The following is a 27,973-nucleotide window of genomic DNA, read 5'->3' as shown; positions in this document are numbered from 1 at the left end:
CTCCTGACCTCAAGTGATCTGCCTGCTTTGGCCTCCCAAAGTGCTGGGATTACAGGTGTGAGCCACCGTGCCCAGCCTAAACTGCCCAATTTTAAGGGGACAATTGGGAAAACAATGTTTAAAAAGGTAATGAAGGTGTTGCCATGACTGTGGTTAGCAGTGTGAAGACCCTAGAAAATCTGTGTGAACCCCTGGGGGCTCATAGTCTACTACTTGGTCAAGAGCCTTAGAAAACTTGGATGTACATGTTAGGACACTAGGTTCTGAAAGCTCCCAGGGCTGTATAAACTTCTATATTAGGTTCCATGATACCCGATGAGTAGTCCCACATTTCCACAGTAGACACGCTATTGCTGCTTCCTTCCTTATCATGAGAAGAGCAGAAGATGCAGATAATACGTGAAGCAGGAAGACAAAGGGGAGACACTGAACTTGTCACCTACCTTTGGGTGCCCCTCATGCTTCGTGTTTCCCATTGAGCCTCACTACTCAGTGACACAGGGAATGGTCCCTTTGCTCTCTACTTTCCCTGTGGCTGCCTGGAGGTAGGGGAGGCAGATCGTGCCACTTGCCGACATTATGTTGCTGTGGATGAGTTGGAGGGACAGGAACAGGAAATGTTCCTGGCGGTGTTTGTGTCACTGGGGCTCACAGGGGTACTTTTCAATCTTCTCACTGGCCTCTGTGATTCTGTGACCCTGGTTATTACACGTTCAGAAAGTGTCAGCTTATTTGAAAGGGATACTCTTATTTTCTATTTAAACATTGCCAAAAACCGTCACACTTTTTTTTTAATTGAAATATTTTTGTATTTTTTATTTTTTGGAGATAAGAGTCTCGCCCTTTCATATGAACATGAAGGGACCCATAGTCCTTCCCCTACTGTCGGTCTTTAACTTAACATATCAATGAAGGGTTGTGTCTGAATGAATTATAGAAGTTTAGGACCTAAAAAAGGAAGGTCCCAGAAACCGGGCTTTGGTTTATTTCTACTACTACACTTGCTATTGAAATCAAGCAGGTGACTTCATTTCTCTTGGATTCAGCTTTCTTATGTGTCAGGATGGGAGAGGAAGGGCGGCATTGGGTGAAGTGTCATTCCACTGTCTGTAGTTCAAATCTGGCTAACACACGTCTGGCAAATTCTTAGATTTGTTGACAGCGGTTTCCTGGAGTGCTGTCTTGAACGATTCTGAACAGACTCAGCAAGAAAGTGTGTTTCAGTTGATTGGGTGTGTCTGTCATGGAGAAGGAATTAAGGAGTGGGGAGCACGCAGCATTCCCAGAGCATTCCTGCTTACTATCTCAATACCTGCTGCTGACGTTTCCTGTCCCTTATCAGGAATCCTGTCTACTCTGTGTCTGATGACTTGAACTTACTGAGTGCTGCTTCGTGGCATCATAGACACCACCTGTCTTTGAACAGCTACCCTGCCTCTTGATGAGAATGCAAAGGCTGCCAGGGGCCACTGCTGTATGGAATGGCCTTCGATCATTTCTGCTTAGAACACAGAGGTCATTTTGGCTAATAACGTAACTCTCCTTTTGAGTGAAAGTGTTAAAATGTTCCTCCTAAAAATACTATTTTTTAGGCTGCTTCTTCAGATTTGCCCAATATCCTAAGCAAAATGCCTTCAATATGAAGTGAATATTGCTCGATTGTAGGGAACTTGTCTGTAATGTACTGAGAATGCAGATACAAATAAAAGAAGGTCTGTGTCAAATTTTATCTTCCACAAATTATGTTCTCTTGAACTTTCAGCTCAAGCTCTTGGACTCACTGAGACAGTAAAAGTACCATATCCTGTTTGAATCAAACCCCGAGTTCCTGTATGTAGAAGCCTTGCCAGAGGGGATTCCCTTCCAAAGCCCTCCTGGTTTGGAATTCCGTGACTGGAAAGGATCGTCCAAGGGGGTAATAAAATGAAGTTTGTTGTTAAAAAGTAAGTTTTAGGCTAGGTGTGGTGGCTCACGTCTGTAATCCCAGCACTTTGGGAGGCTGAGGCGGGCAGATCACCTGAGGTCCAGAGTTCGAGACCAGCCTGGCAAACATGGCAAAACCCCATATCTAATAAAAATACAAAGAATTAGCCGGGCATGGTGGTGGGCACCTGTGATCCCAGCTACTCAGGAGGCTGAAGTAGGAGAATCACTTGAACCCGGGAGGCAGTGGCTGCAGTAAGCTGAGATCACAGCACTGCACTCTAGCTTGGGTAACAGATAAAATGCAACAATAAAAATGTAAGTTCTGTTTGCCACTTTGGTCATTTCTGGAATTAAAACAATAAAATGACATTTATACTAAAATGTTTTTCTAGCTGGAGGTGACAAGTGTGGCTGTAAGTCCTTAATGGAAAAGCCTGACTCTGAGCTGCAGTCCTGGCACTCTCCATTGCCCCTGCCATTCCCCATCCCGTACTCAGTTGTCTTCATCAGTGAGAGAATAGTGACCACTGCCTCCACGGTGTTCAGAGGCGCTGTGGTGGCTCGCACTATGCCTGAGTACTTGAATGAAGTTTAATCTGCTGGGTTTTATCTGCTCTGTTATTCCTGGGTCAATCTTGTTAGCAAGTAAATATTGATGATTGAGTACCCTTTTCTTTTTTTCTGAGACAGAGTTTCACTCTTGTTGCCCAGACTGGAGTGCAATGGTACAATCTCAACTTACTGCAACCTCCGACTCCTGGGTTCAGGTGATTCTCCTGCCTCAGCCTCCCAAGTAACTAGGATTACAGGCATGTACCACCATGCCCAGCTAATTTTTGTATTTTTTGTAGAGACGGTGTTTCACCAAGTTGGTCAGGCTGGTCTCAAACTCCTGACCTCAGGTGACCCTGAGGTCATATCACAACCATTTTATTGGCTATGAGGCCACCATTGTACTGGCTACTGTAACATTTCTTAGTTTTCTTTCTAGACCTGAACTAGTTATTTCCTACTCGCCTCCTGGAATGGCTAATAAACACTAAAGGTAAGAGATTACCTGTATTGCGTATTATATTTCACTGCATTAAGACATTCTTTCTCATCATTCCTTAAATCACACGGAATCATTGACCACTCTCTTTGGGGGACTTGCAGTTAGTTTCTTGGCTTTTTAAGGTATTTTATTTAATGGACTTCTTTTTCTTTAAAAAAAAAAATTTATTAGAAGTGTCACATTTGCAATCCCACTTCATTTATGTTTCCATGGCTTTGTTGAGCCCCCCTGTGGAGGATTACACTACAAGTTTAATTCTGCAGTTTACTTTGAAAAGAGCCAAAGTGAATGAATTTTAATACTCTGCGCTTATAAAGCATCTCCCTCTGTATTTTTTCCTACAGTATACTAAAGTAATTCTGTGCTTATTTTACAGTTTTGCAGTTTCTGGGAAGACCATGAAGCCCTGAGAGTAATGAAAAGTTTCCTGACATTGAGGTCACTGTGGAAGGTAAGAGCCAGTTCTTGGCATGTTTCTGTTGATTCTCCAGTTTAATAGTTATGTCAGTTCACTAGCTACATGTTTATACAGATGAAGGTAACCAAACTAGTTTTACATGTGAACAGCTGCCTGTGATAAAGCTAAATTTCTGAATGTCTTTAATTGAAATTTTGAAAATCATTAACAGAAAATAAATAACATGGATCACATCATAAACTGCACTCAAGAGAATCCCTAAAATGCTTTTACTTTATTATAACAAATAAGGGTACAGAGGGTCACGTGGAATGTTTCTTCATCTTTTGTCTTCTTTGTTTTTTCTATTCTTTTTAGGAAAGAAAGTTGAGGGGTGGTTTAAAAAGTAGTGCCAGGAATGAAAATATTTCCTACAACACCCTCTAATGTACTTCTTTCTCTCTATGCCCATGGGGTCTGCAGGGTTCTCATCTTTTCATGTTCACATTATTAAAATACTTCATACAATACCAAAGACAGTTCCCAACCAACCATCAAATATGGGTGTTTCTTCCATCTTCTCATAAATGCAAAAGGAAATAACTGCATTAGGATCATTGTTTTTTATTTGGAGATGAAAGTCTCGCTCTGTCACCCAAGCTGGAGTGCAGTGGCATGATCTTGGCTCACTGCAGCCTCAGCCTCCCAGGTTCAAGCAATTCTCCTGCCTCAGCTTCCCGAGTAGCAGGGACTACAGGCGCACACCGCCATGTCCGGCTAATTTTTTGCATTTTAGTAGAGATAGGGTTTCACCATGTTGCCCAAGCTGGTCTCAAACTCCTGAGCTCAGGCAGTCTGCCTGCCTCGGCCTCCCAAAGTGCTAGGATTACAGGTGTGGGCTGCCGCACCCAGCCTAGGATCTTTTTTTTATGTCCTAGGTGTCGATTTTTTAAGTAAGAGTTTGCAGTACTGGTGTTTAGTGGTGCAGTAATTTCCATTTAATCATCTGGCGTACTCGGAGAGAGGTTCCCAGATGACTAAGAGTATACCTCACAGAGAGTATACCAGATGACTGAGGATACCAGATGACTGAGAGTATACCTCACAGAGAATATACCAGATGACTAAATGGGGACTAGAGTATTTAAACTCTTCATTCATGATCCTATTAAAGGAAAGCTTACTTAATAACATAAACTCTTGGTTATGAATTAGATGTTTCTCCTATGAAAGCTTGTAGGCATCTTTGAGCAACTTAATACCTGATCATTTCTGTTCAAAAATGCCAAGAATAAAAATACATTCAAATCTTTCCTTTTCTTCTTTTGGAAAAGATCAAAGGATCAGAGATCTCTCCTCTACACGAGGTGCCATCCTTTCCTGAAGGAGCTCCTTGTAAAGTGTGTGAGGTGTTCCTTTTGGTAAAAAGACACACTGTGCGACCACAGAGACCTGAACCTGAACCTATAAAGATTTGAACAAGGTGAACGTTGAGACTATATAAAGGAGAGGTTAATTCCAAGGTGACAGGAGCTTTATAGAGAAGATTATGATTTCTACACTTCCAGTCCCCTTCTAACTCTAGTATAAAGGTACATTGTATATGCTGGTGCCCTAATCTCAGTCTGTGGATATTAGATATTAAGATTGAGGAGAAAATACAACAGCCAGTTAATGTGCACCATTTTTACAGGCACTGTCAGTAGCATATAAGAAACAGCATGTTTCTCAAAAGTAAATTAGTTCATAGTAGTCAGTTGGCACATTTGGCAGGTACCTCTATGAGCTTTTTTTTGGGTATCTTTAAACTCTTCATTCATCGATCCTGTTAACCCAAAGCTTATTTAATAACATAAGCTTTTGGTTATCAGTTAGATGTTAGGAAAAACAGATAAATGAACAGCTAATATAATGAGTTAAAAGGATTGAGGCTGTAGGAATAATGTTACGAGGAATAACTTTAGGATTGTTTGCTACTGTAGCTAGCTGTGATTTTCAAAATAGGGAGATGCCTGTTTTTCTCACATAAAAATAATTGTGCAGGTAGGCTGAGGCTGACATTGGTTCAGTAGCTCAAAGATGGTAAGACTGGCTTCCCTGTGCTTCTCTTCACTCTCCTTTCTGGTGCACGATGACCGAGAGAGCTCCTGTCATCATGTCTCCATCCAAACAGGACACATGTAAGTAAAGAAAATGCAGCATGAGCCCTGCCTGCACCCATGGTCAGGAAAAGCAAGAGGTGTTTTTTGAATCCTAGCAGAATTTTGCATAAGTCTCTTGGTTTTAAAAACGATGAATTTTAAAATAATAAAGTAAAATAAAGCACAAACTCTGAGGCCAAAGTGATAGGATTTAAATCTGTGCTCTGCCACTTAGAAAAGTTACTTAAACACTCACCATCAGAGAAAAGCAAATCAAAACCACAATGAGATACCATCTCACACCAGTTAGAATGGCAATCATTAAAAAATCAGGAAACAACAGGTGCTAGAGAGGATGTGGAGAAATAGGAACACTTTTACACTGTTGGTAGGACTGTAAACTGGTTCGACCATTGTGGAAAACAGTGTGGCGATTCCTCAAGGATCTAGAACTAGAAATACCATTTGACCCAGCCATCCCATTACTGGGGACATACCCAAAGGATTATAAATCATGCTGCTATAAAGACACATGCACATGTATGTTTATTGCGGCACTATTCACAATAGCAAAGACTTGGAATCAACCCAAATGTCCATCAGTGACAGGCTGGATTAAGAAAATGTGGCACATACACACCATGGAATATTATGCAGCCATAAAAAAGGATGAGTTCGTGTCCTTTGTAGGGACATGGATACAGCTGGAAACCATCATTCTCAGCAAACTATCGCAAGAACAGAAAACCAAATGCCACATGTTCTCACTCATAGGTGGGAATTGAACAATGAGATCACTTGAGCACAGGAAGGGGAGCATCACACACTGGGTCCTATTGTGGGGAGGGGGTAGGGGGAGGGATAGCATTAGGAGATATACCTAATGTAAATGATGAGTTAATGGGTGCAGCACACCAACACGGCACATGTATACATATGTAATAAACCTGCACATTGTGCACATGTACCCTAGAACTTAAAGTATAATTAAAAAAAAAAAAAAGAAAAGTTACTTAAGTTCTCTGTTCTTTTGGTTGCACACCTGTAAAATGGGAGGAAGAAAATAATATTTGACTCATGGTTTTTAAAATTTGAGATGTTATTTCTTTAATAAACAGCTGCTGTCATTTCAGACCACTTGCTATTTAGGCACTTAGGAATTTTTCATTAGAAGGCATGTAAAGAAAGACGATGGGCATTTGTAATGGATTTAACATTTATCATTTGAATGCCTGATGGACCCTCAGAGCTATGATTTTACTAATGAATTTTTCAGAAGTCCCTTAGCTAGCAATGAGCCTAACCAGCCTCCCACTCTCACCATTCAGTGCTCTTTTGTTCTTACCTGTTTCTCTACAAACTTGGTTACTCTCACAAAGTGATAAAAACTTGCATTTCTTTTCTTTCCTTTTTAGAGACAGGGTCTTGCCCTGTCACTCAGGCTACAATGCAGTGTTGTGATAATGGCTCGCTGTAGCTTCAAACCCCTGGGCTCAAGCAATACTCCCGCCTCTGCTTCCCAAGTAACTGGGACTACAGACGTACACCACCATGCAAAGCTAAATTTTTTATTTTTTTGTTGTAGAGATGGGATCGTGCTATGTTGCCCGGGATGATCTCAAACTCCTGTCCTCAAGTGATCCTCCTGTCTCAGCCTCCCAAAGTGCTGGGACTATAGGTAGCCATGGGCCACCTGTGTCCAGCTCGCTATTTTCTTTCTTTTAAATAACAACTTTATTGAAATGTAGTTCACATACGATGCAATTTATTTATCAAAGTATGCAATTCAGTGGTTTTTAGAATATTCATGGAGCTGTGATCTATCACCACCATCCATTTTAGAAACTTTCATTACCCTGCAGAGAAACCCACTGTTCTTAGCCACTAGCTAGTAGCTTACTCCCCCCATGCCCCTGTGTTCCCTCCCCATAGGAAACCACTGATCTATTTTTGTCTCTATAGATTTGCCTAATCTAGACCTTCTATATAAATAGGATTGTGCAATATGTGATCATTTGTGGCTGGCTTTTTTTTTTCCTCTTAGCACAATGTTTTCAGAGTTCCTTCCTGTCATAGCATGTGTCAGTATTTCGTTCCTTCTATGGCTGAATAATACTCCATGGTAGAGACACACCACATTTTGTTTATTCATCAGTTGATGAACATTTGGGTTGTTTCCATGTATTGGCCATTATGAATAATGCTGCTATGAAGATTCATGTACAAGTTTTTGTGTGGACATATATTTTTATTACTCTGGGATATGTACTTAGGAGAGAAATTGTTGCATTCTATGATACTGTACATTTAGCCTTTTGAGAAACTGTTTTCCAAAGTGGTTACACCAGTCAGGTGCAGTGACTCACACCTGTAATCCCAGCTACATGAGAGGCTGAGGTGGGAGGATCACTTGAGCCTACAAGAGACATCAGCTTGGGCAAGACAGCAAGACCCTGTCTCGGTTTTTGAAAAATTAAATTAAAACGGAAAGAAGACAGGTGCGGTGGCTCATGCCTGTAATCCCAGCACTTTGAAAGGCTAAGGTGGGTGGATAACTTGAGGTCAGGAATTCAAAACCAGCCTGGCTGGGCATGGTGGCAGATGCCTGTAATCCCAGCTATTCGGGAGGTTGAGGCAGGGGAATTTTTTGAACCCAGGAGGTGGAGGTTGCAGTGAGCCAGGATCACACCACTGCATTCCAGCCAGGGCAACAGAGAGAGACTCTGTCACACAAAAGTAAAAATATAAATAAACAAATAAAATAAAATGACAACAAAAGAAACACCTAAAGTAGTTAAACCATTTTGTGTTCCCACCAGAAATGTATGTGGGTTCCAATTTCTCCACATTTTCATCAACATTTCTTTTTTTGAGACAGGATCTCGCTCTGTCACTTAGGCAGGAATGCAGTGGTGTGAACACAGCTCACTGCAGCCTCGAACCCCTAGACACTCGTGATCCTTTTATTTCAGCCTCTTGAGAAGTTGGGACTACAGTCAAACTCCACCACACTCAGCTAATTTCTTTAATTTTTAGTAGAGAGGGTTTTACTATGTTGCCCAGGCTGGTTTCTAACTCCTGGACCTAAATGATCCAGCTGTCTTGGCCTCCCACACTGCTGGGATTATAGGTGTGAACCACCATGCCTGGTCCTCTCTCTCTTTTCTCTCTTCCCTTTCTTTCTTGCTAGAGGGAAATATGTCATGTACCAGCTATCCATCCAATGACTGCCCATCCGTTCCAAATTCACCCTTCACTGCTTGATCTGCAAACATAGATGTGGGTTCCTTAAATGCTTCCTCCGTCAGCTAGTACATGATTAAATGTTGTCAGTACATGGTTCTAGAGGGACCTTGTAAGAGACTTTTCTTTCTGGTTGTGGTGTGCGAATCTCCACAGGCACTGAGCGTCTGCAGCACTGGGCTCCTGCCCTGCATGGTGCTCAGCAGCACCCAGTGACCAGCAGTTTCTCTGCACCTGCCTGGGTGGTTTTGTAGTGAGACAACTGTTCGTTGATATCTTAATCTAGCATCATAGAGGGCGGATTTTCAGCAAATTCCAGAGGGCAGATTGCTAGCATCTTCCACCATGTGGTAATGCAGCAATTCTGCCATTGAATTACCCACGACTGTGCCCTCTCCAAGGGGGGCTGGATCTCAGCCCTAGTGGGGAGTCTTTTCCTTGATCTCAGCGTTGGGACAGTAGGGACAGTTACTGCTTGTTTTATCAGCTGGTCCTATACTTTTTTTTTTTTTTTTTTTTTTTTGAGACAGGGTCTCCCTCTGTTGCCCAGGCTAAAGTGCAGTGGCAAAATCATGGTTCACTGCAGCCTTGACCGCCCGGGCTCAAGCAATCCTCCCACCTCAGCCTCTCAAGTAGCTAGAACTACAGGTATGTGCCACCACACCCAGGTTTTTTGTTGTTGTTAGTTTGTTTGTTTGGGCAGAAACAGGGTCTCACTGTGTTTCCCAGGCTGGTCTCAAACTCCTGGCCTCAAAGAATCCTCCTGCCTTGGCTTTCCAAATTGCTGAAATTGTAAACATGTGCCACCGTGCCTGACCTCTGCTAGTCCTGTATTCTCTAGAGTTCTCTTTACTTTTTGGTAGCCAATCTCTCATTATGCTGTTGCCCTGTTATAATTAATAATTTTTTATTTTAAATTTAACACTTTAAACCTTTGAGTGGTTTATGTCTCCTGTTTGGACTCTGACAAATACAGAATTGATGCTAGGAAGGGTCCTGGGAGATAGACCCACATAGATGGGATTTGGGCATGGGTTTGGTTATCCAAGGAACAGTGCTGAGCTCCTTGCCAATGGGAAATGGGATGCTGGTGAGTTCCAGGAAGTGACCTCATAATGACTCAAGCTACCACTTATTGTTGATTGTGATGAAATGCCAGCTGAGGCACATGCCTTGGGAGCTAAGTGGCTGCTGCACTTGACCACTATGAAGATTGGTGTGGAAAGGGTCCTTTTGGATGCACTTGACCGGGGGCCCCGAATCCCTGGGTCACAGGCCTGTATTGGGCCACACAGCAGGAGGTGAGCAGTGGGTGGGCGAGTGCAGCTTCGTCTGTATTTACAGCCGCTCCCCACATTACCGCCTGATCTGTCTCCTGTCAGATCAGCGACAACATTAGATTATCATGTGAGCACAAACCCTATTGTGAACTGTGCATGCGAGGGATCCACCTTGCTCTGTCCTTATGACAATCTAATGCCTGATGATCTGTCACTGTCTCCCATCATCCCCAGATGGGACCGTCTAGTTGCAGGAAAGCAAGCTCAGGACTCCCACTGATTCTACATTATGGTAAGTTATATAATTATTTTGTTATATGTTACAATGTAGTAATAATAGAAATAAAGTGCACAATAAATGTAACGTGCTTGATATATCCCAGAACTGACCTTCACTGCCCCCAGTCTGTGGAAAAACTGTCTTCCACAAAACTGGTCCCTGGTCCCCCCAAAATTGGGGACCGCTGCACTTGAGCACTTACAGAGAGAAAAACAAAAAGCTCAAGTCTTTACCTTTCAGCATAAGTCATGGTCTAAGATCCAGAGAGCTTCCATGATAGCCCAAACACAATTCCTTATTTCTTGTATCCATAGGGCTGATATTATTGGAAATCAAACACAAACTTAAATGTGTGGGTTGCTGAATTACAGTGACAGTTGAATTCACTGTGTCACCAAGGTTCTCTTGAGAATGTTAGGGCACTAATAAGTGAAGAATGGGATCTTTTTCTTTTTTTCCTTTGTTTTTTTTTTTTTTTTTTTTTTTTTTTTTTTTTTGAGACAGTCTCCCTGTCTTGCCCAGGCTGGAGCACAGTGGGGTGATCTCGGCTCACTGCAATCTCAACCTCCTGGACTCAAGCTATCCTCTCGCCTCAGCCTCTGGGGTAGCTGGGACCACAGGTACGAGCCACCATGCCCATGCCCAGCTAATTTTTGAGTTTTGTAGAGATGTGGTTTCATCACACTGCTCTGGCTGGTCTCAAACTCCTGGGCTCAAGCCATCCGCCCACCTTGGACTTCTCAAGTTTCGAGATTACAGGTAGGAGCCACCATTGCCCCGCCCTGTTCTCTTTTACACTGGTTTATTGTAAGGGCCTCCAGTTGTTTTCCTGACTTCTAGGCTTGCTCACTTCGGCCTGTCCACTGAAGCCAGAGGAATTCTCCTAAAAGGCAAATTTGGGTCAAAATAGTTCTTGATTAAAACCTGCTGGTGACTGCCCATTGCCTTTAAGACAGAGTCAAACTAATTTGGCCACAGGGCCTGGTAAGAGCTGGTCTCCGCTCACCTTCCCAGTTTTATCTCGCACCACCCTCCCCATATCCCTACCCTCCAGCCACATGGAATGTAAATTTCCTTGGGGGACTTTACTGGTCCTGCAGGAAACCCTCTCCCTACCCCCATCATCACTCTTTCACTCTCATCGTTGCTCATCTTTAGCCTCAGCCGAGATGTCTCACCCCACTCTCTGTGATGCAACAAGAAGCCCCTTGGGAGCGTTTCAGTCCCACTCTGAACTTCTGTCATGTGCTCATCACAGTCTGGTAAGTGTTGGCCTATGATTCCTAGATTAGTCCATTTTTCATTGCTATAAGGAAATACCTCAGACTGGGTAGTTTATAAAGAAAAAAGGTTTATTTGGCTCACAGTCCTGCAGACTATACAAGTAGCATGGTACCAGGCCGGGCACAGTGGCCCACACCTGTAATCCCAGCACTTTGGGATACTGAGGCAGGAGGATTGCTTGAGCCCAGAAGTTTGAAACCAGCCTGGGAAACATGGTGAGATCTTGTCTCTGCTAAAGATAAAAAAAATAGCCAGGCATGATAGTGCACTGATGCATGCCTGTGGTTTCAGCTACTTGAAAGGCTAAGGTAAAAAGATCTCTTTAGCCCAGGAGGTCAGGATTGCAGTGAGCCATAATTACACCACTGCTCTCTAGCCTGAGTGTCAGAGTGAGACCCTGTCTCAGAAAAAAAAAAGCATAGTACCAGCATCCACTGGTGAGGACCTCAGGAGGCTTCCTCTCCTGGCGGAAGGTGGAGGAGGAGCCAGCATGTCACTTGTTGAGAAGAAAGAGCAAGGGAGAGGGGAGGAGGTGCCAGGCTCTTTAAACAATCGGCTGTCACGTGAACTAGTAGAGAGAGAACTCACTCATTACCATGGGGAGGGCACCAAGCCATTCATGAGGGATCTGCCCCCATGACCCACACACCTCCCACGAGGCACCACCTCCAACATTAGGGATTTAAATTCAGTATGAGATTTGGAGGAGACAAGCATTCAAACTCTATCAATTTCCTGCTACCCTATACGCTCTGCGAGGGCAGAAATTGTTTTTTTGTTTTTCGTTTTTTTTGAGAAGGAGTTTCACTCTTGTTGCCCAGGCTGGAGTGCAGTGCCGCGACCTCAGCTCACTGCAACCTCCACCTCCTGGGTTCAAGCGATTCTTCTGCCTCCGCCTTCCAAGTAGCTGTAGCTGGGATTACAGGCATGTACAACCATGACCCGCTAATTTTGGTACTTTTAGTAGAGACAGGGTATCACCATGTTCATCAGACTGGTCTGGAACTCCTGACTTCAGGTGATCCACCTGCCTCGGCTTCCCAAAGTGCTGGGATTACAGGTGTGAGCCACCGTGCCCGGCCAAGGGCAAAAACTCTTATACCTTGTTCACTGCTGTTTCCTGGGCACCTGTTATACTGCCTGGTATATAGTAGGAGCTCCAGAAATTTGTTAGGGCCTGATGTGTTGGCTCAAGTCTGTAATCCCAGCTCTTTGGGAGGTGGGGGCCAGAGGATTGCTTGTGCCCAGGAGTTCAAGGCCAGCCTGGGCAACATAGTGAGACCCTGTCTCTAGAAAAAATAATAAACTTGCCAGGAACGGTGGCTCACACCTGTAATCCCAGCACTTTGGGAGGCTGAGGTGGGCGGATCACCTGAGGTCAGGAGTTCAAGACCAGCCTGGTGAACAGGGTGAAACTCCGTTTCTACTAGAAATATAAAAATTAGTTGGGCATGGTGGCACGCACCTGTAATCCCAGCTACTCGGGAGGCTGAGGAAAGAGAATCGCTTGAACCCAGGAGGCAGAGGTTGCAGTGAGCCTTGATTATGCCACTGCACTCCATCCAGCCTAGGCGACAGAGCCAGACTCTGTCTGAAAAAAAAAAAGAAAAAAATAATAAATTTAGCTGGGTGCGATGTTACATGGCTGTAATCCCAACTACTTGGGAGGCTAAGGTGGGAGGATCACTTGAGCCCGGATGATGGAAGCTGCAGTGAGCCATAACGAAGCTGCAGTGAGCCATAATCATCCTGCTGTACTTCAGCCTGTTTGACAGAGGGGGACTCTGTCTCAAAAAAAGTAAAAAAAAAAAAAAAAAAAAAAAAAAAAAAAAAAAGAGGTAAGGAAATATTCATTGGGAAAATAAATAGTGAACAAGCAAAGTGTCAGGAGAGTACTGTGAATGTGGGTCATGTCAGTAGAGTGTAAGGACTTGGGCAGGAGCAGTTGGACTTGAAGAGCAGGTTGGTGGAGACCAGGTCATTCTTCGTAAGCAGTTTGCCCTGTAGCGTGTAGATCAAATATCCCACATTGGCTGCTGGCGACTGAACTGGGCTTCCTGTTTCTGTGTTTGGTTTGACCATCACAGTGTTGAAGAATTATTGAAGTGCAGTTTGCAAGGTTTGAAAACCTTGCAGTTTGTGCAGTTCCCCCTGGTCTCCCACATTACTCCGGCCTCATTCCCTCATGTAGGTTGCCTGACCTGCTGAGACCTGTGTTTGCTATCCCTGCAGATCAGTGGGTAGGAGGTGATTTAAGGAGGAAGATTTAATATATGAGTTATAGAAAGATAAATAGACTGAGTGCAGTGGCTAAAGCCTGTAATCCTAGCATTTTGGGAGGCCAAGGCGGGAGGGTTAGTTTGACCCAGGAGTTCAAGAGCAGTCTGGGCCACATAGTGAGACCCCGTCTCTACAAAAAAATTAAGAATTAGCCAGGCATGGTGGCATTCACCTGTAATCCCAGCTACTCGGGAGGCTGAAGTGGGAGGATAGCTCGAGCCCAGGAGTTGAAAGCTGCAGTAAGCGGTGCTCTTGACACTGCACTCCAGTCTGAGTGACAGAGCAAGACCCTATCTCAGAAAAATAAAAAAAAAGCAAGAAAGAAATAGATCCAGCATTGGTGGGAGTGTGCTTTAAAATTTTTTTTTCTTTAAATTTTTTGTATTCTAGCAGGCTGGGTCCATTCTCTCCTCTTTAATTTCTCAAACACAAAGCACCCTGCCAGAATCTCAAGTTGGATCTGCAGTAGGTCACCATTAACTCAGCAGCCTGCTATGTTGTGAGTCCTCATGCCAGGAACTGTGTGGGATACAAAATGTAAGAGAAGGCTGGAATAGAGCATCTCCAGGGGAAACGAGAGCCAGAGATACGGTGGTGCCTCATGGAGACATCCAGCTGGTGTTTGGTAGTGCCTTGTGGAAAGGCTGTACTTTGGCAGAGTCTCCACATCTGCAATGTGGCCTTCAATATTATAGGTCCCCAAACTCCAGGTTTTTACATTCCCTGCATAGGTCAGGGTCGTAGGGAGTGAATCAATCATCCTAGCAGAACTCCCTGGTTTTTAAGGCAGGCATTCCATTTATTAATTGACAAAGGAGGCATATTTCTCCTTTGGCAACCTGATGATTTAGGTCTTTTCCCTAGAGACTGCCTTTCCACATAAATGTTCTTGGAAAACTAAGCAGAGGATGAGGGAAAGGCTGTGAACAAGCTTGCTGGTCCCTCCCTGTCCTAAAAAAGAGCATACCTCTTCTGTAACCAGAAGACTTTTCACTAGTCCAGGCTGGGCAGACTGGGACAAGGGGGTGTGTGTGCGTGTGTTGAGACAGGGTCTCACTCTGTCACCCAGGCTGGAGTGCAATGGTGAGATCGAGCTCACTGTAGCTTCCACTTCTGCAGCTTTCACTTTGATCCTCCCACTTCAGCCTGCAGAGTAGCTGGGACTATAGGAATGTGCCACCGCACCCAGCTCGTTTTCTAATTTTTTGTAGAGATGAGGGTTCACTGTGTTGCCCAGGCTGCTCTTGAACTTCTGGCCTCACGGGATCCTCCTGCCTTAGTCTCCTGATTGGCTGGGATTATAGGTATGGACCACCTCAGCTGACCTGCGGTGAGTTTTCAACAATGTGATTCCTCTTTTACAGAACCAGCTAAGCTGAAGATTCCCTTGAGAACAAGGGCAAGCCTGTGGTTTCATGGCCTTTCTTCCATTTGTGGTTCTTGCCAAGTGGAATTTAAGTGACCTCTTATCAAGATGGATAAACCCAAGTTTCCCAGTGCTGGAATATAGAAAACGGATGGACAAGTAAGTCCCACTCAGCACCCATAGCCCAGACATGGGGACCTCAATACACCTGGGCCCCAGACATCACCTTTCATTGTGGGTAGCTCAGAGATGACACTTTTGGTTGTTAAATGCCCACTGGCAATATTTTATATAACAGCAAGTGAAGGAATAAATAGTCACCCAAACATTTTCTGTTCCCAATTCCAACATTAATTGGATGAGATGATTATTTTGTGAAGAATTTTCATATAGCACAGTCCTGGCCAAATCTTCAAGTGAACAGAAAAATTCTATTAAAAAGTCAATCTTCTGTCTCATTCTGTTGCCCAGACTGGAGTGCAGTGGTGCAATTGTGGCTCACTGCAGCCACAACTTCCTAGGCACAAGCAATCCTCCCACCTCAGCCTCCCAAAGTGCTGGAATTATAAGCAGACAGCCACCATGCCTGAAAGCTCGACAATTTACATCAAGTGTAATAAGAATGCTCATGCCCTGTGACTCACAGTAATCTCACTTTTGGAAATACCATCTTTGGATATAATTCAACATAAACAAAAGGTCATATGCACACAGTGAAAATCCGGGTGTAATTTTGTTTCTTTTTTTTTTTTAAAAAAAGGAATGCTTCACAAATTTGCATGTCTTTCTTGCACAGAGGCCATGCCAATCTCTCTATTGTTCCAACTTTAGTATATGTGCTACCGAAGCAAGCATGAGTAATTTAAGATAGGGTGGTTACATGGAATAAGGAAGAGTTATGGGGAATTTAAAAATCTGTGGTATTTATAGGCACCTAGTAACAGCTCAGTAAATATTAGCTGCTACTTTTATTATTTTTATGTTAATTCCACTCAATTAAAAACTGGCATTAAAAATTACCATTGTCATGGAACATAATGTATCCTACAGTATAATTGTAAAAACAGATATAATTTGTCCCTTGGTATATGGGGGGGATTAGTTCCAGCTCCCCTGTTTCTGTGTACACCAAAATCCACCCATACTCACTACAGCCTAGAATTTTCAGGTTCAAGGGATCTTCCCATGCCAGACTCCAAAGTAGCTGGAACTACAGGTGTGCACCAACACCACACCTGGCTGATTTTTTTCTTTTGTTTAGTAGACACAGGGTCTCACTACGTTGCCCAGGCTGGTCTCCAACTCCTGTCCTCAAGCGATCCTCCTGCCTAGGCTTCCCAAACTGCTGGGATTACAGGCATGAGCCACCATGCCTGGCCTCTGCTAGTTTTGTATTCTCTAGCGTTGTCTTTAGTTTGTGCTAGTGTGTCACTCATTACGCCGATCCTCTGTTATAATTAATACTTTTTATATTCAATGTACGTATTTTTTTTTACTTTTTTTTTGGTACTGGGTCACACTCGATCACCCGGGCTAAAGTGCAGTGGCACGATCTCTGCTCACTGCTACCTCCGAATTTTCCGGGCTCAAGCAATTCTCCTTCCTCAGCCTCCCGAGTAACTAGGATTACAGGTATGTGCCACCACACCTGGCTAATTTTTGTGTTTTTTTGTTTAGACGGTGTTTCGCCATGTTTTCCAGGCTGGTCTCAAACTCCTGAGCTCAAAGCGATCACCCGCCTTGGCCTCCCAAAGTGCTGGGATTACAGGTGTGAGCCACTGTGCCCATTTCAGTTTAAACCTCTGAGTGGTTTACATCTCCTGATTCGACTCCTAGAAATACAGAATTGTTGCCTGGAAGGATACCAGGAGAGAGACTCACACAGATTGGATTTGGGCATAGGTTTGGTTATCCAAGGAGTGGTGCTGAGCTCCTTGCCAGTGGGACATGGGATGCTGGTGATTTCTAGGAAGTGATCTCATAATGACTCAAGCTACCACTTACTGTTGATTGTGATGAAATGCCAGCCGAGGCATATGCCATGCAAGCTAAGGGGTGCTATACTTGACGACTGCGGCAGTATAGGTGAGTCTGAAGAATGGTATGGGATGGGTACTTTTGAATGCAGTCGAGCAGGGTCTCCAACCACAGGGCCACAGAGCCGGAGGTGAGCAGCAGGCGAGTGAGGGGAAACTTCATCTGTATTTACAGCCCCTCCCATTGCTCACATGACCATCTGAGCACCATGGCCTGTCAGATCAGCGGCAGCATTAGATTCTCATAGGAGCATGAACCCTGTTGTGAACTGTGCATGTGAGGGATCTAGGTTGCGTGCTCCTTATGAGAATCTAGTGCCTGTTTCTCCCATCGCTCCAGAGGGACCTTCTAGTTGCAGGAAAATAAGTTCAGAGATCCCACTGATTGTACATTATCATGAGTTGTAGAATTATTTCATTGTATATTACAATGCAATAATAATAGAAATAAAGTGCACAATATAGGTAATGCAGTTCAATCATCCTGAAGTCATTCCCTCCACCCCCAGTCTGTGGAAAAAATTGCCTTTCACAAATTCACTATTTTTTGTGTGGAGACAGGGTCTTAATATGTTACCCAGGCTGATCTCAAACTGCTGGCCTCAAGTAATCCACCCCTCTCAGCCTCCCAAAGTGTTGAGATTATAGGCATAAGCCACCATGCTCAACCAAGACTGAGTTTCTTAAACCAAATAAAAATTAGGTGAGATTACTTGAACCCAGGAGGTCGAGGCTGCAGTGAGCCCTGATTGCACCACTGCACACCAGCCTAGGTAACAGAATGAGACTCTGTCTCAAAAAATAAAATAAATAAAATAAATAAAATAAAATAAAATAATTTAAGTGAATTAGACCAGGCACGGTGGCTCATGCCTGTAATCCCAGCACTTTGGGAGGCTGAGGCAGGCAGATCACAAGGTCAGGAGATTGAGACCATCCTGGGTAACACGATGAAACCCCGTCTGTACTAAAAGTACAAAAAATTAACCAGGCGTGGTGGCGGGTGCCTGTACTCCCAGCTACTCGGGAGGCTGAGGCAGGAGAATGGCGTGAACCTGGGAAATTCAGAGCTTGCAGCGAGCCGAGATCGCGCCACTGCACTCCAGCCTGGCGACAGAGCGAGACTGCGTCTCAAAAAAAAAAAAACAAACAAAAAACCAAACAAAATATTAACCCTTGATGAAGTTCCCAGTAATTCTTTCCTTCCTGTTTCCCATAAGCCTTTGATTTTTGTTTGCTTTTCACATACCATTTAAAACGTTTAAGAACTTGTGTCTGTTTATATCATCCCCCTTTTTTTTTCAAAGAATGTCTTTTTGTCATTTCCAGCTGGATCTACCATGAAAGACTTCAGAGTCCAGGAAGAGAGACTGACTGGGCAGCATGTTATTCAGGTACAAAAAGACTTGGCCTATGACTCAAAAATGGTCAAATAACAGTACATGCATCAAATGCAATGGGAAGCTCTTCCGGAGGGTGAGAGAAGCTTCCAGTTAAGGTGACATTGAAGCCGGGTCCTGAAAAATGAGGAAGAGTTGTATGAGAGTGGGGAGGGAAGGGGGAGGTGGAGGGATGGGGAATGGGCTGGGATGGGATGGAGGGAGCTGCCCAGGCAGGGAAACCAGCACTGTAAAGACCTGGACAATGAAGATGGCACATTTTGTTCAGGGAATGATGAATTAAGTGTGGTGGGAATGCTTTGGAGAGACAGTAATTTGCTTGTATGGAATTTTGCCTGAGAGAACTCATTACAATTTCTAATCTGTTGATGTTATCATGCATCACTGTCCTTGTCAGATAGTTTGGAATAGGTATAATGATCACACTAACACCAAGCATAGTATTTCATTAGTTCTCATAAAATCACAGGCAGGTGCCACAGTTATCCCCATTTTATGAATGAAGTGATGAAGACTTAGGGATAATGAGTGATTTGCCCAAGCTCGCCTGGATATTAAGACTGAGTCAAATGTCGGGTCTGGTCTGACTTTAATGCTTGCTTTGTTCATGAGCACCACGTGTTGCCTCTCCTATGCAGTTAAGCAGGTAGACAGGTGAAAGAAAAGCCCGTGTTTGTCTCTCCTCACACACTTCTGACTGAATGTGTGTGTGGAGTTTCTACACCAAATTCTCCAATGCTCTGGATATTAACTGGGTATCCCACAATTTTATTCTGACACTACCTGGAGTTGGCACAGACCCCCTAGATGAGGGGCTCAGTCCCACGAGACCACCCTCATTTCAGATGCCAATGGCAAGTCCTAGGTTGTCACCTGTACTTTTGACCAACCTGTCACAAATCAGGGGTTCCCATGACCACCTTCTTGGGTTTAATCATTTGCTAGAACAGCTTACAGAACTCACAAAAACAGTTTATTTTCTTTTTTTCTGAGAGACAGGGTCTCATTTTGTTGCCCAGGCTGTTGTGCAGTGGTGCAGTCATAGCTCACTGCAGCCTCGACTGCCTGGGCTCAAGTGGTCCTCCCACCTCAGCCTCCCTAGTAGCTGAGACTACACGTCTGCACCACTATATCTGGCTAATTTATTTTTTGTAGAGTTGGGGTCTTGTTATGTTGCACAGGTTGGCCACAAATTCCTGGGCCCAAGCAATCCTCCCACCTCAGCCTCTTTGAAGTGCTGGGATTATAGATGTGAGCCACCACATCGGGCCAGTTCATTTCCTATTACTGGTTCATTGTAAAGGATGCATCGCAGAAACAGCCAATGAAAGAGATGTACATGCCAGATGCAGTGGCTCACGCTGTAATCCCAACACTTGGGAGGCCGAGGTGGGAGGATTGCTTAAACTCAGGGGTTTGAGACCAGCCTGGGCAACATGGTGAAACCCTGTCTCTGTAAAAAATTTTTAAAAAGCTGAGCACAGTGGCTCAAGCCTTGCAATCCCAGCACTTTGAGAGGCCAAGGTGGACGAATCACGAGGTCAGGAGTTCGAGACCAGTCTGACCAACATGGTGAAACCCCGTCTACTAAAAATGCAAAAATTAGCCAGGCGTGGTGGTGCGCACCTGTAATTCCAGCTACTCAGGAGGTTGAGGCAGGAGAATCGCTTGAACCTGGGGGTGGAGGTTGCAGTGAGCTGAGATCACATCACTGCACTTTAGCCTGGGTGACAGAACTAGACTGTCTCAATAAATAAATAAATAACCGAGTGCGGTGGTGTGCACCTGTAGTTCTGTAGCAGGACGAGCCGCAGACAAAACCTCTCAGACACCGAGTTGTAGAAGGAAGGGCTTTATTCAGCTGGGAGCATCGGCAAGCTACTGCCTTAAAATCCGAGCTCCCTGAGTGCACAATTTCTGTCCCTTTTAAGGCTCACAGCACTAAAGATTTCACATGAAAGGGTCATGACTGATTTGAGCAAGCAGGGGGTATGTGACAGGGGCTGCATGCACCGGTGGTCAGAGAGAAACAGAACAGGGCAGGGAGATTCACAATGTTTTTCTATACAATGTCTGGAATCTATGAATAACATCGGTTTCTAAGTTATGAGTTGATTTTTAACTACTGGGTTTAGGCCAGGCAGGCCCAGGCCTGGTTTCGGGCCTGGCACGGGGCTGCCTGTCTTTGGTTTTACTTCCTTGTTTTTTCTTAAAACAGGTACTGAGTATAAAACAATATGAGAGGGTCTCTCTTTCCTCGGTTCCAGTTACTAAGAACTAGACTCCGTCTCAATAAATAAATAACCGAGTGCACAGTGGTGTGCACCTGTAGTTCCAGTTACTAGGGAAGCTGAGGTGGGAGGATGTTTTGATCTGGGGACTGGGGAAGCTTAGGTTGCAGTGAGCTAAGATTGTGCTACTGCACTCTAACCTGTGCCACTGCACTCTAGCCTGGATAAAAGAGCCAGACCCATTCTCAAAAAAAAAAAAAAAAAAAAAAAAAAAGGTTGCCCAGGGCAAGGTAAGTTTGGAGGGGCACAGAGCTGCCATGCACTCTGTTGAACATGCTACCCTCCCAGCATCTCCTATGTTCAGTAACCCGGAAGCTCTGCAGTCCTGTTGTTCAGGGTGTTTATGGAGGCTTTATTATGCAAGCATGATTGATAAAATCCTTGGCCATTGGTGATTAAGTCGATCTCCAGCCCCACTTGCCTCCTGGAGTTAAGCGGGTGAGGCTGAAAGTTCCAAGCCTCTAATCATCTGGTTGCTTCCTCTGGCAGTCAGCCCTCCTCCTGAAGAAATCTAGGAGCTTGCAGCCACCCATTCATCTCGACAACATCCCCAAATGCATTCTTACCATGCTGGAGATCCCAGAGTTCTTAGAGGCTCTTGTGTTAGAAACCTGGGACCAAGACCAAATATTAAAACAAAAGATGCTCCTATCACCTCTATCACTGAGGTCTTTATAAAAGCTTTAGAAGCTCTGTACCAAGAACCAGGGACAGAGACCAAATATATTTTTATTTTCTTTTCTTGGGACAAAATCTGCCCGTGTCATCCAGGCTGGAGTGCAGTGATATGATCATAGCTCACTATAGCTTTGACCTCCTAAGCTCAAGCGATCCTCCCACCTCAGTCTCCCAAGTAGCTGGGACTACACATGCATGTCACCCATGCCCAGCTCATTTTTGTAGAGATGAAATTTAGTTATGTCGCCCAGGCTGATCTGAAACTCCTGGGCTAAAGTGATCGTCTCACGTCAGCCTCTCAAGTAGCTGGGAGTACAGGCACATACCACCATGTCTGGCTGATATTTATTTTTATTTTTTTGTAGAGGTGGGGGTCTCACTATGTTGTCCAGGCTAGTTTCAAACTCTAGGCCTCAAGTTTTCCTCCTGCTTTGACCTCCCCAAGTGTTGGAATTATGTGTGGAAGCCACTATGCCCAGCAATTACAAGGATTTTTTTTTTTTTTTGAGACGGAGTTTCGCTCTTGTTGCCCAGGCTGGAGTGCAATGGTGCGATCTTGGCTTACCGCAGCCTCCGCCTCCTGGGTTCAAGCAATTCTCCTGCCTCAGCCTCCAGAGTAGCTGGGAATACAGGCATGCGCCACTACGCCCGGCTAATTTTTGTGTTTTTAGTAGAGATGGAGTTTCTCTCTGTTGGTCAGGCTGGTCTTGAACTCCTGACCTCAGGTGAATCACAAGGATCTTTATAAAAGAAAGAGGGTAGGAGAGTCAGAATTGGAACAGGAGAGGTGGTTATGGAAGCCGAGGTCAGAGAGGGAGATTTGAAGATGCTTCACTTCTGGCTTTGAAGATGGAGTCAGGGGCCATGATCCAAGAAATGGGGGTGGCTTCTAGAAGCTGGAAAAGCCAAGAGAACATGGTAGAGCATCCAGAAGGAATGCAGCCCTGCTGAACACCTTGACTTTAGCCTTAATAAACCTAGTTTGGGCTTCTGGCCCCCAGAATTGTAAGATGGTTGATTTGTGGTGTTTTTAGCCACTAAATGTAGGAAAGTTTGTTGCAGCCACAAGAAGAAATGAACATGAAGCCAGGCATGGTGGCTCATGCCTGTAATCTCAGCACTTTAGGAATCCAGGCAGGAGAATCACTTGAAGCCAGGAGTTCAAGACCAGCCTGGGCAACATAGTGAGACCCTGTCTCTATAAAAAAATTTAAAAAATGGCTGGGCGCAGTGGCTCGCGTCTGTAATTTCAGCACTTTGGGAGGCTGAGGCAGGCAGATCACCTGTCAGGAGTTTGAGACCAGCCTGGCCAACATGGCAAAACCCCATATCTACTGAAAATACAAAAATTAGCCAGGTATGGTGGCACGCGCCTGTAATCCCAGCTACTAGGAAGGCTGAGGCAGGAGATATCCTTGAAACTGGGAGGTGGAAGTTGTAGTGAGTCAGGATTGCACCACTGCACTCCAGTCTGGTCAAGAAGAGTGAAACTCCATCTTCAAATAAAATAAAATAATAAAAGAAATCAGGCAGGCATGACGACATGCCCCTGTAGTCCCAGCTACTAGGGAGGCTGAGGTGGGAGGATTGCTTGAGCCTGGGAATTGGAGGTGGCAGTGAGCTATGATTGTACCACTGCACTCCAGCCTTGGTGGCAGAGTAAGATCTTGTCTCCACAAAAAAAAAAAAAAAAAAAAAAAAAAAAAAAAAAAAAAAAAAAAAAAAGAAAAGAAAAGAAAGAATAAATGAGCATGGTGGGCATGGGGACAGATGGCAATGTTAAATAGAATGGTCAGGGATGGCCTCCTAAGTGAAAATTAAGCCAAGACTTGAAGGAGGGGAAGGAGCTGGCCGAGGTGCTGAGGGAAGAGGATTGTAGGCAGAAACAACGGAATAAAGTGTCTGAGGTGTGTCTGAGGCTCTGGAAGGAGGTCAGTGGAGCAGAAGGAGAGAGGGAGAGAATTAGGGCAGGAGGCCAGGGAGTTGCTGGGCTGGGATCAGCACAGATCGTGTAAGCCCTGGGAGGTTATTGCTGGGGCTTTGGCTTTTACTCTGACTGAGATGGGAACTGTGGGAGGGTCCTGAGCAGAGAGGCGACATGATCTCTCTCCCGATTTAAAAGCTTTCTCCGGCTGCTGAGTTGAGAAAGACTGTGGGAAGATTTGGGTAGAAGCATGGGGGCCAAGCTGCGGCAACATCCAGGCGGGAGATGATAGTGGTCCTGACCAGGGTCATAGTGGTGGTGAGAGATGGTCAGAGGAGAGAAGCAGGGGAGGAGGCCAGGGGGTTGCTGGGTGGAGATCTTCAATACATGTTGAAGACACAACAGGATTTCCCGACAGACTGGATGTGAGAGAAGGCAGAGGTCAAGGTTGAGATAGATTCTTACTGAATTATTAAGTAATTTTAAAAAACACTACTGCCTTTCTCAATCCTATCAAGTATGGGATGCTAGATTAAAGAAATCTCTTCAGGCTCATTGCGGTGGCTCATGCCTGTAGTCACAGTTGTTTGGGAGGCAGAGATGGGAGTATCTTTTAAGGGCAGGAATTTGAGACCAGCCTGGGCAACATAGCAAGACCTCCTCTCTATAAAAATATTTTTCAAAATTTAATAAAATGAAATAAATGTAGCTAGGTATGGTGATGTGTACTTATAGTCCCAGCTACTCAGGAGGCTGAGGTGGGCAGATCTCTTGAGGTCAGGCGTTTGAGGCCAGCTTGGGCAACAGAACAAGACCCCTCACTCTACAAAAAATTAAAAAAATAGCCAGGTATGGTGGCACTCAACTGTAGCACCAGCCAGTGGGGAGCTGAGGCAGGAAGATGGCTTGAGCCCAGAAGGTCGAGGCTGCAGTGAGCTATAAGTGCACACACAACTGCATTCCAGTCTGGGCAACAGAGCAGGACCCTGTCTCACAATACAAATAGAATACAAATAAAATATGAAATCACAAGTTAGAGCCTTTTGGCGCTGTAGCCCTTGCAACCCCAGAGCCGTGCAGTGGGGTTTGCATCGCTGGGAATGAGGAGACCCCTGCCCAGTGTTGTTGCCTGACTAATCAGTGTTTTAAAAAATATATTAATCTGTTGGGAGGCCGAGGTGGGCAGATCACGAGGTCAGGAGATCTAGACCATCCTGGCTAACACGGTGAAACCCTATCTCTAATAAAAATACAAAAAAATTATCCAGGCATGGCAGCGGGCGTCTGTAGTCCCAGCTGCTGGGGAGGCTGAGGCAGGAGAATGGCGTGAACCTGGGAGACGGAGCTTGCAGTGAGCCGAGATTGCGCCACTGCACTCCAGCTTGGGGGACAGAGCGAGACTCCGTCTCAAAAAAAAAAAAAAAAAAAAAAAAAAAAAATATATATATATATATATATATATACACACACACACACACACACACACACACACACACACACACACATTAATACATATATATTAATTGGTTTGGGTGCAATGGCTCACGCCTGTAATCTCAGCACTTTGGGAGACCGAGGTGATCACCTGAGGTCAGGATTTCAAGACCAGCCTGGCCAACATGGTGAAACCACATCTCTACTAAAAATACACAAAAATGAGCCAGGCATGGTGGTAGGTGCCAGTAATCCCAGCTACTTGGGAGGCTGAGCCAGGAGAATTGCTTGAACCCAGGTGGTGGAGGTTGCAGTGAGTCAAGATCATGCCACTTCACTCCAGCGTGGGTGAAAGTAGACTTTGTTTCCCAAAAAAAACCGTATTACTTATGTCAACATGTACTGGTTTTATTATTCATATGTAATGAATGTATCTATGTTAAAAATTTGTCCTGCATTATAACAACATGAAATGGTTTTATTAATATGTAATGAATAATATTTTCAAAATTTTGTCTTATTTTCTAATTTTAATATATTTATATGAAGAAAAAGTTTTAAAAGATCTTCAATAGAGTTAAAAAATGTAAAGAGATGCTAGACCCCAAAAGATTGAAAACATGTAGTTTAGACATATTCAGAGTAAGCTACATACAACTTGCTACTTTACCTATTTTCTTTCTTTTTTTGTTGTTTTTTTGTTTTAGGAGATGGGGTCGCCTCTGCAACCCAGCTGGAGTACAGTGCTGCAATCACAACTCACTGCAGCCTTGAACTCTGGGGCTAAGGCTCCTCCTGCCTCAGCCTCCTGAGTAGCTGGGACTGTAGGTATACATGATGACACCTGGCTAATTTTTAAATTGTTTTGTAGACATGGGGTCTCACTTTGTTGGCCAGGCTGGTGTCAAACTCCTGGCCTCGAGTGACCCTTCCACCCCTGCCTCCCATCCTAGAGGTATGAGCCACCCCAACAAGCACTTGTTCAAATTTCTAAAAAAATAAAAAATTTCTAAAGTAAGGCTATGGGATGATGGCCGGAAGATCAAAGTAGAAAAACAGAAGAATAAGTTCTAATGACTTACACATATTCTTTTGACAGCAAGAAGAACTTTTAGTAGATACATTCCTTACAAACAAACAGCAAATACAATGTTATACAGGAACTTAAACACACACTGTACAATATTCCCACTTTGCTGATGTCAGTTATGGAAATTCTTCGTGGTTTACTTCACTATCGCTATCAGTATTTTGCTTCTCTCATCATTTTTATCAACTTCCTCATCTGCTAACTTTTCTCCAAGGTATGTCATATGGTGACATACTGCTGCTGCACGAACATGGCCAGTGTCATCCTGTTAAACACGTAGAATCCTTCCCTAACCCTCTGTCTCTGTGTTTTGCATTTTTCTTACCTTTACTGTCAGAAACTCCAGAAAGTCAATCGTACTAATTGATCACCAATTGCTTCATTAATCTATGCTTTGCTTATATGGAATTTTGCCCAACAGACGTCATTACAATTTCTAACCTTTTTTTTTTTTTTTTTTTTTTTTTTCTGAGACAGGGTCTTGCTCTGTCGTCCAGGCTGGAGTGGCAGTGGTGCTATCACAGCTGACTGCATCCTCGACCTTTCAGGCTCAAGCATGCCTCCCACCTCAGCCTTTCAAGTGACTGAGACTGTACGTGCTTGCCATGATGCCCAAGTAATATTTGGACTTTTCCTATACGTGGGTTCCAAAGGGCTGACTGCAAAACATGAGTATGCATGGACTTTGGTATATGCAGAGATGGAGGGGCTGGAACGAATCCTCTCTGTATACCGAGGGACAACTGTATATGTTTTTACAATTATGCTGTAGGACACATATTGTTCCACAGCCTTGAAAATGATAATTTTTAATGACAAATAATTTTGAATTTAGTGATATAATATAATAAAAGTAGCAGGTGGACAGGTGTGGTGGCTCACACTGGTAATCACAACACTTTGGGAGGCTGAGGCAGGAGGATGGCTTGAGGCCAAGAGTTTGAGACAGGCCTCAGAAACCAAGGGAGTTACCATCCCTACAGAAATATACATAAATTAGCCTAGTGTGGTGGCATGTTCCTGTAGTCCCAGCTACTTGGGAGGCTGCTGTGGGAGGATCACTTGAGCCCAGGGAGGCTGAGACTGCAGTGAGTCATGATCAGGCCTCTGCACTCCAGCCTGGGTAAACAATAAAAAAGTAGCAGCTAACATGAACTGACCAGGTGCCTGTAAATACCATAGATAGTTTAATTTCTTATAACTGTTTCTTATTTCGCTTAACCACTCTGTCTTCAGTTACTCCCAGATTTTCACTGTTTGAGCAGATGACCTTTTGTTTAGATTCAGTTATCTCCCAAGGTATTTCCAGAAGTGAGATTACTGTGAGTCATGGTGAATGGACATTCTCATTGCCCTTGATGTAAATTGACAAGGTTTTGGGTGCCTCCCAGGTATAATCCCAGCACTTTGGGAAGTTGAGGCAGGAGGATTGCTTGATGTCAGGACTTGGAGGAGAGTGTGGTGAGACAGTGTCTCTATTATTAAAAAAAAAATTGTCGGCCAGGCGTGGTGGCTCAAGCCTGTAATCCCAACACTTTGGGAGGCTGAGGTGGGTGGATCACCTGAGGTCTGGAGTTCAAGACCAGCCTGACCAACATGGAGAAACCGCATCGCTACTAAAAATACAAAATTAGCTGGGTGTGATGGCACACACCTGTGATTCCAGCTATTCAGAGGCTGAGGCGGGAGAATCGCTTGAACCTAGGAGGTGGAAGTTGCGGTGAGCCAAGATTACACCATTGCACTCCAGCCTGGGCAACAAGAATGAAACTCCATCTCAAAAAAAAATAAAAAAAAAATAAAAAAATTGCAAAGCTTTACCCTGAAAGGTTCATACACAATTTAAACACCCCTCATTGTATAAGAAAG

At 44.3% G+C, this 27,973-nt stretch overlaps 1 long non-coding RNA gene and 1 other non-coding gene across 4 annotated transcripts; one reads left to right on the top strand and one right to left on the bottom strand.

The window, feature by feature from the left end:
- The first annotated feature begins 1,124 nt into the window (after window positions 1-1,124).
- On the top strand, window positions 1,125-27,973 carry LOC126950317 (uncharacterized). 3 transcript variants are annotated; one of them, XR_007724160.1, is made up of 8 exons: window positions 1,125-2,971; window positions 3,357-3,431; window positions 5,421-5,557; window positions 9,292-10,333; window positions 10,844-11,583; window positions 15,250-15,410; window positions 18,617-18,681; window positions 26,582-27,973. It is a non-coding gene; the product is annotated as an uncharacterized LOC126950317 (long non-coding RNA). The 3 variants fall into 3 exon arrangements; XR_007724162.1 differs by lacking the exons at window positions 1,125-2,971; window positions 3,357-3,431 and adding an exon at window positions 4,503-4,860 and having other exon boundaries at window positions 5,425-5,557; XR_007724161.1 differs by lacking the exons at window positions 1,125-2,971; window positions 3,357-3,431 and adding an exon at window positions 4,503-4,860.
- LOC126951773 (U6 spliceosomal RNA) lies at window positions 16,003-16,106 on the bottom strand. Its single transcript, XR_007724637.1, has one exon. It is a non-coding gene; the product is annotated as a U6 spliceosomal RNA (small nuclear RNA).

This window comes from Macaca thibetana, chromosome 3 (assembly GCF_024542745.1).
Source record: "Macaca thibetana thibetana isolate TM-01 chromosome 3, ASM2454274v1, whole genome shotgun sequence".
NCBI classification, from domain to species: Eukaryota; Metazoa; Chordata; class Mammalia; order Primates; family Cercopithecidae; genus Macaca; species Macaca thibetana.
The sequence above is the reverse complement of the archived record's forward strand: the minus strand, read 5'-3'. Positions and strand labels throughout refer to the sequence as shown.